General features: G+C 34.5%; 1 long non-coding RNA gene across 1 annotated transcript in view; it reads left to right on the plus strand.

Annotated features, from left to right (window-relative positions):
- LOC110266611 overlaps positions 1 to 368 on the plus strand; it is a 14,594-nt gene extending 14,226 nt beyond the window's left edge. Inside the window, exon 3 of the long non-coding RNA XR_002354181.1 lies at positions 179 to 368. This is a non-coding gene — a long non-coding RNA (uncharacterized LOC110266611). The remainder of the gene's footprint in view (positions 1 to 178) is intronic.

An 11,714-nucleotide genomic window follows, 5' to 3' on the forward strand; every position in this document is an offset into this window, starting at 1 on the left:
CTATTGAACTTCGACTGCCGCCGTTCCTACTGCCGCCAAGCCTCGGTTAGCACCACCGAAGCTCCTGCCACCACTGTCGTTGAGGAAGCTCACCAGAGTTGCCAGAGAAGACCATCGAAGTTGTTGTCCGCCTCTGCCTCTGGGTTCTGTGAGTTGTCGGAGCCCACTGTCACCAGAGCTGCCCAGAACCACCACTGTGGCTGCCGCTGGGATTGTGAACGGTGGAAGGAGACGCTGGTTCTGTCACAGCCATTCCTGAAGGAGAAATCAGCCGCGCCGCCGCACCTTTGGCACTGGGAAACGCCACTACCGCGGCCGAGTTCCACCGCCGGTAAGAGTTTTAAGTTTGGTTTCTGTTAATTTGGGTTCCGGGAAGGTTTTTGAAGCTATGTGATTGTTACAGTCGCCGTCATTGGGCCTTTACATCGCCGCTGTCACTTGAGGTTATTGGCGGAGCTACTGCCGGGTCGATTCGGAGTTGCGACTGCTTCACTTTGTTTTCAGAAAGTAATTTCTGTTTCGAAAGCCCTGCATTAGTATTCTATTCCAAGTAATAAAGTAATTGCAATGTTAATGGTTCTAGGAGTTAGAATCCGAGTTTACTGGTGGCGTTTGGAGCTGTTTCTGCTTTTGAGAGGGCAAGTGGAGCCAAGTGGTTGGTTGCCGTCAATACGGGTTGAGGCGAAAAGAACTCTCTGAGGCGTTTGGGCTGTGGTTTTGCGTATTGAGGTAGGGGCCTTTTCAGAAAACCACATTTTATGAATTAGAATTATTATATATGGATATTGACATGAGAAAATGTATCTTTGAGTGATTGTATAAGTCTTATGTAATTGTTGATTATCTTGGTTTAATATGAATGCTTGATTGGCTGGGTTGTTGTTCAGTTTTGTGAAATGGACAGTTCTTGAAATGCTTCTTTAAAGTTAATTTATAAAAGCTTGAAATCGAGTTTATTCTGTTAAGAATTGATTTGAATTTGATTTGGTGTTCTTGAAACCTGAACACGATGTATCTTTGGAAACAACTTGATTTTGAATTGATTTGGTTTTGGACCCCTTGAAGGGGGTTGCGGAATGGTTTGGTTGGGACCCAGAAAGGGTGGCAAAGTCCAAGTTTTTGGGGAGATGCTACCGAAATTCCTATAAAATCCGAGTCTTTAATTGAAATGTTATTTGGAGGATTGTGAATTTAAGACTTTTATTGTCTTCACTTGGATCAATTATGAAAGCGATAAAGCTACGCTTTGAAAAGAGAATTATGACTTCTCCTTATTTCCTAAGAAAAATAATATGTCTTTGGATGCAAGTCATTCGAAAGAGAATTATGCGTTAAGGCTATTTTAAATGTGAAAATGGTTATGTTTTTCTTTATTTAACTTAAAGATTGTCACTTGGAAGAGTTTTCGTGACTTTAAAAGAATCTGGGTTTCGATTGACAAATCTCATTTTTGACATTTTAGATAAGTTTTAAAGTATCCTTTGAATTCTGGCTTAGCAAAACAAAAACGATTTTTCGAGCCGTTGGAAACGCTTCAGATTTTATCAAGGGGGTCGAAATTGGTTTTTGGTTCAAGTGAACGAAATGGTTTTGAAAATGTGGTTGGAGTAAGTGACTACACGACTCGGCTTGGTTTAGATTCTACTTTTATCACTCGAATTAAGAACTTATGACTTTACAGATTTTAAATGAATTCGAAGAAATGAGTTATGTTATTCTCCCCTAAAGTCTTGAGACTTGGTTGAGAAATTTCATTACCGAATCCTATATTAGGATGAAAGACTTTGAACCCTTCAAAGGAGATTTTAATTTGGCCTGGTTTTGGAAGTTTTGGAAAGAGGATGCCGAGGGTGGCTTTGTTTTAAAAAGGGAACCTATTTTGAGTAAAAGTGGCTTATGAGCCTGAGATGATTTGAGAAATGGGAACTTTAAAGCCAAGGCAGAAAAGAATTGATTTTGATTTCAAAGTAAAGTGAATTGAGAAAAAGTGATTTATGGCCTGAATGATGATTTTATGAATTTGATGATGTTGAATGGTGGAAGTGCTATTTTGTTATGAGCCAGAATGCCTGTGTATGATAATGAATTATGGTTGATTGCGGAATATGTTATGAGCCGGATGGCTGACTATGGATCATGAATTTAAGCCGGATGGCTGAGATGAATATTGATTTATGACTGAGAATAAATGCATATATGCTGAGTTATTGAGATTGTGATTGTTGCACTTCCACTTATCTGAGATACGAGTTTCCCTGGGTAGAAACAGTGGCTAGCCACCACGTGCTCCAGGTTGAGACTCGATACTCTGCTGACCCTATGTCGTAAGTGTGCCAGACACTGTGAAAGTTCCGAATGAGCTCGCCCCCGTGAATATACACCAGTGAGGGTGTTGGATGTGAATTATGATTATGATTGTGAATAACTCGAGTTAGGGATGCACGACAGAGGGACAGTCCAATGGTTAGCTACCAGGACTTGTCGGGTTGGCTTTATAACCGACAGATGATATCATTAGCCACTAGGACAAGCATTTATCATTTGCATCTATGTGACATTGTTTGGGTGTGCATATTGTACTTGGTTTGCCTATGTGATTAATTGTGTTTAATTGCTAATTGCTCTACTTGATGTAACTGCTTGTTTGTGCTTGAGCTTCCTACTTGTGTTTGCGACTGAAACTCTGCTGGATTGTGGTGGATTGGCTACTGTTGGATTGTTTGGGCCTAGGGCCGTGGTTGATTATGAGATGGGCCGATGGTTGGTTTCAGTTGTGTTTCTGGTTTGGAAAAGTATGAAAAACTAATTTAGTTCAGCATAGATAAACCTTTTGAAAGGCTTTTGAATTTTTAAGAAATGAACAGTTTCTCTTTCAGAAAAGATTTCAGATTATTATTTTATAGTAAACCTTTGCTTTCGAAAAGATGCATAAGGCAGTTATATTAATCACTATAACGATCTTATCTTGCGTATCCTATTATAGTAATTCTGCAACCCTATAGTGAGAACCCTTTCGAGGATGATGTTCTCATTCCCCTACAGATCTTCTCTTTTCAGGTTACAGACGATGAAGTTCAGAAGATATTATTTATTTCTCTGTCAGACGATATTTTTGTATTATTTTAGTATTTATGTTTTCCTCGCCTTTAATTTTGCAAGTCTTGTAAAAGGGATAAGATTGTGATGACATGTTTATTTAAATTATAAATTTTTAAAATAAAAAAAGTGAATCAGTAAAAAGGGAAGAGATTTTGCAATGCTTGATTTGAAAATGTACATGTTGGAAGTAGTAGATTATCGAATTTGGAAGTTTTTATTAATTCTACCCCTAATTTTAGGTGCCAACAGTTGGAAGCTGAAGAGAGAATTTTTACGTGGTCTAGAAATTCGCAGATAAATTTTCGTTGTAGGTATAGCTTTTAAACCAACAAAAATTCTTTCTTACAAACGTTTTGGTTGTCACAAGTAACAAACCCCTAAATAAATTGATAACCGAAGTATTTAAACCTCAGGTCGTCTTCTCAAGGAACTGCAGGGAGGTATGTTCTTATTATTGGTTATGAGTCTTGTAAATTGGGGTTTTGAAGGTAAGGAACAAATAATTTAAATGACAAATAAAATAAATAAATAACTGTAAAATAAACTCTTGGCAAGGTATGAGAATTTGGAAGTCATATCCTAGTTATTCTTATCAATGGTGATGAGAATTGAGTTTTAATCCCACTTAGTTAGCCTTTACTAAAGTAAAGGAAGATCAAGTGACTAATTAGTTTGATCCTCAGGTCCTAGTCAATTCCTAAGAAAGGACTGGAGTTTATTGAAGTTCAATTCAATTAGCAAAGACAACAATTATCAATCACGTTGAGTTTGATAACTCAAGAGTTGCCAATTAATCAACCAAAACCAAGAGGAAGAACATGCAAATTATTAATGTAAATAAAGGAAAGCAATCATAATTCTGAAATACCTCAAATTATATTAAATAGAAAATCAAATCTAAACATGAATGGTTCATAAGCCAATTTGGCAACAAAAGTAATTAAAGGAAAGCATTAAAATATCTAAAAGTAAAAGGGAAATATAAAGTAAAGGAATGTTGAACCTGACAAAGAGTTGGAATACTAAATTGAAATAATAAGAAATCCTAATCCTAAAACCTAAGAGAGAGGAGAGAACCTCTCCCTCTAAAAACTACATCTAAACTATGAAAAGTGAATAATTGGAGAGCTCCCCTTGAATGGATGCATTCTCCCACTTTATAACCTCTAATCTGTGCCTTCTGGAATTGGATCTAGGCCAAAAAGGGCTTCAGAAATCGCTGGGAGCGTTTTCTATAATTTTTGGTGCGTGGCGTCTGTCACGCGTCCGCGTGGGTCACGCGGTCGCGTCATCTGGAGTTTTCCTTGTCACGCGTTCGCTTCGGTCATGCGTCTGCGTCATCTGTGTTCTGCTTAAGGCGCGCGTCTGCGTCAGTCACGTGTTCGCGTCGCTGTCTTTTTGCACACATCGTCCATGCGTTCGCGTCGCTGCCAGTTTCTTCAAAAACTCTATTTTGTGCTTTCCTTCCATTTTTGTATGTTTCCTTTCCATCCTTTAAGTCATTCCTGCCTTAGAAGATCTGAAACTTCTCAACACACAAATCACGGTATCGAATGGTAATAAAGGGTAATTAAAATAAATAATTTTAAAGTATAGGAAACATGTATTTCACATATATCACATAATAAGGAAGGGAAAGTAACACCATACAATTTACATGAATAAGTGAGTGAAGGATTAAATAAATCACCTAAATTGAGCACAATACATATCATAAAATATAGGTTTATCAGGAGCGGTGAATTACCTTTTTACAATTAGATTAACACTAAATCAATTTAAATTTGATATATAACAATAGTTTGAAATCGATATATAACAATCATTTTTTATTCTAGGTTCAAATTTTTTTTTCAAAGAAAAAATGCTTTATTCCTTTCGAAAAAAGAATACAAATGTCCAAATGTGACTAAAAGAGAATAGAAAGAGAGAGACAGCAGACTCTCAAAAGCTCAGACAAATAAAGCATTATCCCAATAAAGAGCGAAGTCTAATGTCGTTGGAGATTTATTGTTGGAGCATATGGAGATCTCGCAATGAGCACGTCTTCAACCAGGTTTCAGGACTCCCCAAGAAGTGGATGGATTAGCAAGAAGGATCATTAGCAACATGTCTTCAGCGGTTGCTAATGGACCCCAAATCTAATTAGGAATTTTTCTTTTATTCTAGGTTTAAATTGATATATAACAATCGTTTAAAATAAATTTGACTAGATTGAAAAATAAAATTAGATCGATATAATTTAAATCATAATAAATTATATCGATTTTATTTTTTTAAAGCAATCCAAATTATACTATAAACACTATTTTTTTCCATTGTAACTGTAAAGAGATATTTTTTGTGAACTTTTCATATCTCATTTGCAAATGAGGTCTAGTTAATTAAAATATTATTTATTACGTTTATATTATAAATAAGATATGTTTATACTTATCTCGTTTATACTATACACAAATATGTAATACGATTTAAAAATATATATAAATACTCTCCAAATTACATATATCAGTAATAAAATATTTAATTTATTTATTTATATAAAAAATAAAACATCCTCCCACATGCTTAAGTAGTAACATGAGTTTATAACTTACTAAAAGTTGTGTAATAAAATATGAAAGAAAAACCATTAAAATAGTAATAAGTAAACAAAATTGTCAGACATCCCAAACAATTGTTGAAACATATGACATACATATACGAAATTGCCAAAACTTAAGACGCATTGCGTAAATTCAGAGGGATCGACAAAACTTGCAAGTTTAGTGAGGAGACAAAATTACAAAACTACTAATAGATTTGTGATGTTAATGACAAATAAATTGTCAGAATAATAGTAGGTTTAATGATAGAATAAAAAACATGTCATGAAGGCTTTTTTGAAGCTAAATTCTGGTAAATAGGTGTGAAAATAGAATTAAGATGTCAAAAAATCTAAGAACAAAAGAATTGGTTGAGTGACACATCAACAAACCATATATTCACTACCACATCTTCCAGGAGATAGCATGCATGTGAAAGTACATGAGATGGCCACATCATCATTATGTGGTAGTTTATGGTAGGGTCATATATGTAAACATGAATAGGGATAAAAGTATATTATCCTAATTATAGAGTCTGATATACTTAAGTTAAGTCCAACTCTCGGTCAAGATATTACTATTTTTGCATATTTTCTAAGAGAAACCAATATTATAATATAGTATAGATTTTATACGAAAATATAAGCCAAGAAAAACCTTATCGTCCTCTCTCGTAACAGACGTTAATTTATACAGTTTCCTCACTAACAATAAGTCTAAATACAACTTATTTACATATAACATAAGAGTCCCGCTAGGGAGACAATGGAATATCTCTACAATGTCTACAATGGACTATTTATTTACCCCAATATAAATTAAAAATAACAATCAACCCACATTTTAACCTAATTTCAAATAACCCATTAAATTTTATTTTAACCATAACCATCCAAATCCTAATCAAATTTACCCCCAATCCTATTGCTCTTCCCTAACGGCAACCCTTTTCACCAAACTCTCACCGCCCCTGACCATCCCGCTGCCGCATCTCCATCGGCCCATACCTGTCTCACGCGACTCATCCTCCAATAGTGCCAACTAGACCCCCAAGACTCGCCGTCCATCAGCGCTGTACAGGACCCCCGCAGCTCACCCTCCATCAGCGTTAAACAGAAACACCACGGGTCACCCCCAACGGCGCCGCACCAGACCACCGCGACGCACCCTTCTTCAGTGGCGACCAGACCACGCGTTTCACCCTCCAGAGCGCTCCTCTTCCGTCGCCGGAAGAACTCAGTGTGGTCGCCCCCTGTTTCCCGTTGCGGGTGTCACTGTTACAGCCCCAGAACGCCAAACGTCGTCCATAAACAACTGGAGGTTAGTGGGTTGATTTTTTTATGTGATTATAACTGTTTCTATTGCTACTAGTTTTACATGCAATGAATTTTGTTGAGGTGTTTGATTATTCATAGTAAAAAAATTAATTGTTGCAACTTTACTGTACCGGAACGTGTATAATATGTTAAAACGAATTGTACAAGTTGTTGCTGATTATGGTTGCATTGGTTTTTATTCAAGTGTGCAAAATTTTGCAGAATTTTGATTTAATTAGTACAACAGTTTTGGCTGACCATTTGGTCTTTTGAATGTAACGTCACTTAAATTAGTTGATCATAGTCGATCTGTATTTGACATAAAATGAATGGTTACTTTACTAATTATCCGGATGATTGATTTTCGTTATAATAGCGAATGCTATTTGTCTTTGCTATCTTGTTGATATGTTTGAATCAGGTACTGTATGAATTTTGTGTATGTTAAATACAAAAGCACAGATTTACTCGAGCAACATGGTGCTGTTTTTTTGTTTTTAAATTCCTTAGATCAGTCACCGAAACTTTTTAAAGTTTCACTTAAATCAGCCTGTGTCTATATGGTCCTCAATTTTGCTCTTTAGGTTCTCAAGAAGTGCTATATTGTGGAAATTGTAAGGCAGGATTCAAGACTTCTTGATGCACTAGGTTAGACATTTTTTTAAAGAAAATAAAAGGAATACATTACACCATTTAGGAGTATAACTGTGACAAGCCTTAAAATTATCTTTGTGCTTATTATGTTTAATTCTATCTATTTGACATTTGGTTAAATTTGTGCAATGTTACAGTGGTTGAGAATAGAGAAAAGAAAAAATTGGAGCGTTGGACAAATGCAACTTGTTTGTCTTGCTAGGCTGCTATTGAAGAATAGAAGGATTTTGGTTCTAGATGAAGCAACAACATCTATTGACACTGCAACACAATTTAATTCAAAAGACTATTAGAAATGAAACTAGTGAATGATTTTGGTTAATGACGAATTAACTACACATTTGTTACTTATTGCAGTGTCTCTTATATTCATGAATGTTCTTAAAACGGGAATGCTTCTATGAGAGAAAACATGCAACAATTATTCTAAATCTATGAATGAGAAATTTAATGTACATATTAAAAATTGTGGTCAATTCATAATATGCTAGATGTTCATTTATTAGATATACAAATGCTTATTTTCATTTTTAAGTGGATGTTTAGTTGATTGAATTGAATTTTAAGTAAATACAATTATAATATTCTGGATGTTCAATTCAGTAGGTATGAAGATGGTTATTTTTATTCTTACGTGGATGTTTATTTGATTGGATTAAATTTAAGTAAATACAATTAAAATACGTCAGATGTTCAATTCACTAGGTGTGTGGATGGTTATTTTTTACAATAAAGTAGATGTTTATTTGATTAGGCTGGATCTAACAAGAAAAGTAGATGTTTATTTTAATTATATTGGTATTTTGTTTGAGTTGCTAGATTTTGCATCCATTTCTCATATGAAACAATCATCCACATACATAGTAAAATGAACATCCTCAGATGATGGAAAATAAGTTTATGAATTGAAGTTAGTATAAAATACTAGGATTATAAGAAAACTTAGAAAAGGAGGAGATTCGGTTAGTTTATGAATTGAAGTTAGTATAAAATACTAGGATTATAAGAAAACTTAGAAAAGGAGAAGGAGATTCGATTGGTGCTACTGTATATTATAGTACTGAGAAAGTAAAGAGAATAGTAGCATCATGACCAAATATTCACCGATCATTGGCTCTTAGAAATTCTGCATCCTGCAGTACCACCTTACTCCCAGTCCCACCAAGTCTCAATTTTTTGTTTCACTGATTATGCCATAATAATTAGAGTAATTAATTAATTATTGAACTGAATACCATATAATTTGATTATAGGACTACTAAGTACTAACCTCAGCTCTTTCACATTGACTCCTACATCTATAATCCGCTTAGATGTACTTTACAAGTTACAACAATAAGGTATATATGTCATGCCCCTCTAACACTGCACTTCACATGACACTTCAAAATCATGTCACTAATGCATGCACCTAAGATAAAATAATTCACAATAATCTTTCAAAAATGCTGATCATATTAAAATATAACTTCCATAATTTATTACAAATTTACTATTATAAACTCATAAGAATAAATTAAATTTTTACACATCAAATTCTATACTAGATGCAAACCTTTCTACTCAATCAAGAACTATTCCTAAAACTTCTTAACATTATCAATCTCAGAACTCCTCGTGCAACTTTCTAACAAACATATATATGTAGTCTTGTAAGCATTTTCAGGCTAGTTGAATGATTTGATACCAAATAATGTTGCTGAGTATTTACAAGAAAGGCACAAAATTCATCTTCCCAAACCTACAACAGTATTTGTTTCTACATTTGATTATGCAGCTGGTCTAGGTACTTTTATGCTGAATCCATGCTTCATTTTATCAACTCTATTAAAAAAAAATTGTGGTGTAAACAATGATATAAGGAGTCAAGTACTAAGACAATTTGAACAATAAGCAAACAAAACTGAAACTAAGCACTTTTTTAATTAAAAAAAAAGAAAATAAGACTTAATTCTGGTGAAGAATGAAGATAGATAAATCTCTTCTACCACTTTCAAATAGTAATCAAACTTAAAATCTGATAAATAAAATAGTGAAGAGAGAAGACAAAAAGGTTTTTTAGTAAAGCAAGCATTGCACAACATCCCATAATAAATCTACAATGATTTGAAAACAAAAATCATGTTCTCATCCTAAACTAGAAATCTTATAGTTAATAAATAATAACTAGAGCATCCTATAGTCCTAAGTAACATTATAAGTGTAAGTGCATTAGATACAAAGAGATAGGCAGTTATTACATAATATAAGGACAGAATAAGTAAAATCGAAGCACTTAAACATCTTCTTCTCATATGAAATAACCATCCGTATACATAGAAAAATAAACATTCTCATTGGTTCTTCATTAGCAACTAACAAATTGACCAAGATGCCACCCGTGCACCATGTTTAAATGGCTTAACTCAGATTCAGGTTCAATTCAACCAAAATTAAACAAAATCCAATCTAAACCACATATTAAAAGAAAACTACTGAGCATGTGCATGCACAATCCAGCAAATCAAGTAACAAAGCAATGGTATAAAGCAGATAAACATCCGCTTTGTCCATAAAAATAAGTACTGCATATAGTACTTGAACCCTACACCCAATTTCAAATGAAGCTACATTATGGTGAGCTATAACTATTTTTGGGTTTCAAAAAGCTAATAACAATCACAAAATTAGGAATTGAACTTTCATTTCTTCTATGGTTAGTAGCTCATCCTTGCAGAGAAAATGCTATGATATAAATGATAGTCGTGTAAAAGATGAGACAGTTAATGGGTATCTCACTGTTGAGAGGAAGTCTTCTACTTACTTTTTCTGGTCCAAGGCATGGGGGCTGGTCGGAGATGTTTACGTCCAGTTCCATAGGATAAAGAGTAATGAAATTTCAGTACAAGATGAGAAAAAACCTGCAAACAGTGAATTGAAAATGTCATCTGAGATTGCTAAGGAAGTTAAAAGGCTGAAGAAGAAGCTGGTGCAGTTGAACCAGAATTGTAGTTCATGTTCCTTGGTAAATTGTAGTTGCTAAAGTGACAGAGCTAGTAGTGGAAGCAGTGCAAGCAGTAGTAGTGCAGATATGAGCCTGATGACTTATGGGAGAAACTACGGTAAACAATGGTTTACTAAAAATACCAATTATTTGCATCCAAAAGATCCTGGAGATGAGCTCATTCTTAATGAGAATAAAAAAGATTTTGAACATTTTGAGCACAGTAATTATGGTGGAAACTTGATAGATGCTCTTGATGGTAGCGTTATTGAAGTTGAATCCTTGGCAGCTATGAACTCCAGAACACATGAGGGATCTTCAGAGCCCGACAATTCCGGTTCCAATGCTCCATCACAAACTGAATTAAGTTCAAAGGTAACACGTATAGTTAAAAATGGTGGTATCTTTGATTATCTAAGTAGACCTGTACTTGGAGATGTTGAGCACAATCTATTAGCTGCTTTAAAATGCTATGAAAAAGCTAGAAAAACATTGCTTAAACTTCCATCTGGTTTATCTGAATTAGAATCACTTGTTAAAAAGAAAGGATGGGTTTGTAATGAATTGGGGACAATTATAATAGAAAATAAAGAGTTGATCAAGGCTGAACTGGCCTTTGTAGATGCTATAGATGCATTCAGAGAAGTTTCAGATCACACTAATATAATATTGATAAACTGTAATTTGGGTCATGGCCAACGAACTTTAGCTGAGGAGATGGTATCAAAAATTGAGAATCTCAAATTACAGAACATCTTACATAATGCATACACTCATGCTCTGGAAACTGCAAAACTAGAATATAAAGTATCTATTAGATATTATGGGGCAGCAAGGCTAGAACTAAATACTGTAAATGAGGATGATGATGTCTATCTAGCAATTCATAGCAGTTACAGTAATTAAAATCTAATATCAATCACATTAAACAGCCAGGCCCAAAATCAAAGAACATTTGAATCCTAGGTGTCAAACAAACATACTCTATAGAGTAGAACAATAGCTTTATACTGACTTTTTGTAGTCCAAGAGAGGGACGAAGAGAAGCGCCATGATACAACTATACAAGAATTG

Source organism: Arachis ipaensis, chromosome B01 (genome assembly GCF_000816755.2).
Source record: "Arachis ipaensis cultivar K30076 chromosome B01, Araip1.1, whole genome shotgun sequence".
NCBI lineage: Eukaryota > Viridiplantae > Streptophyta > Magnoliopsida > Fabales > Fabaceae > Arachis > Arachis ipaensis.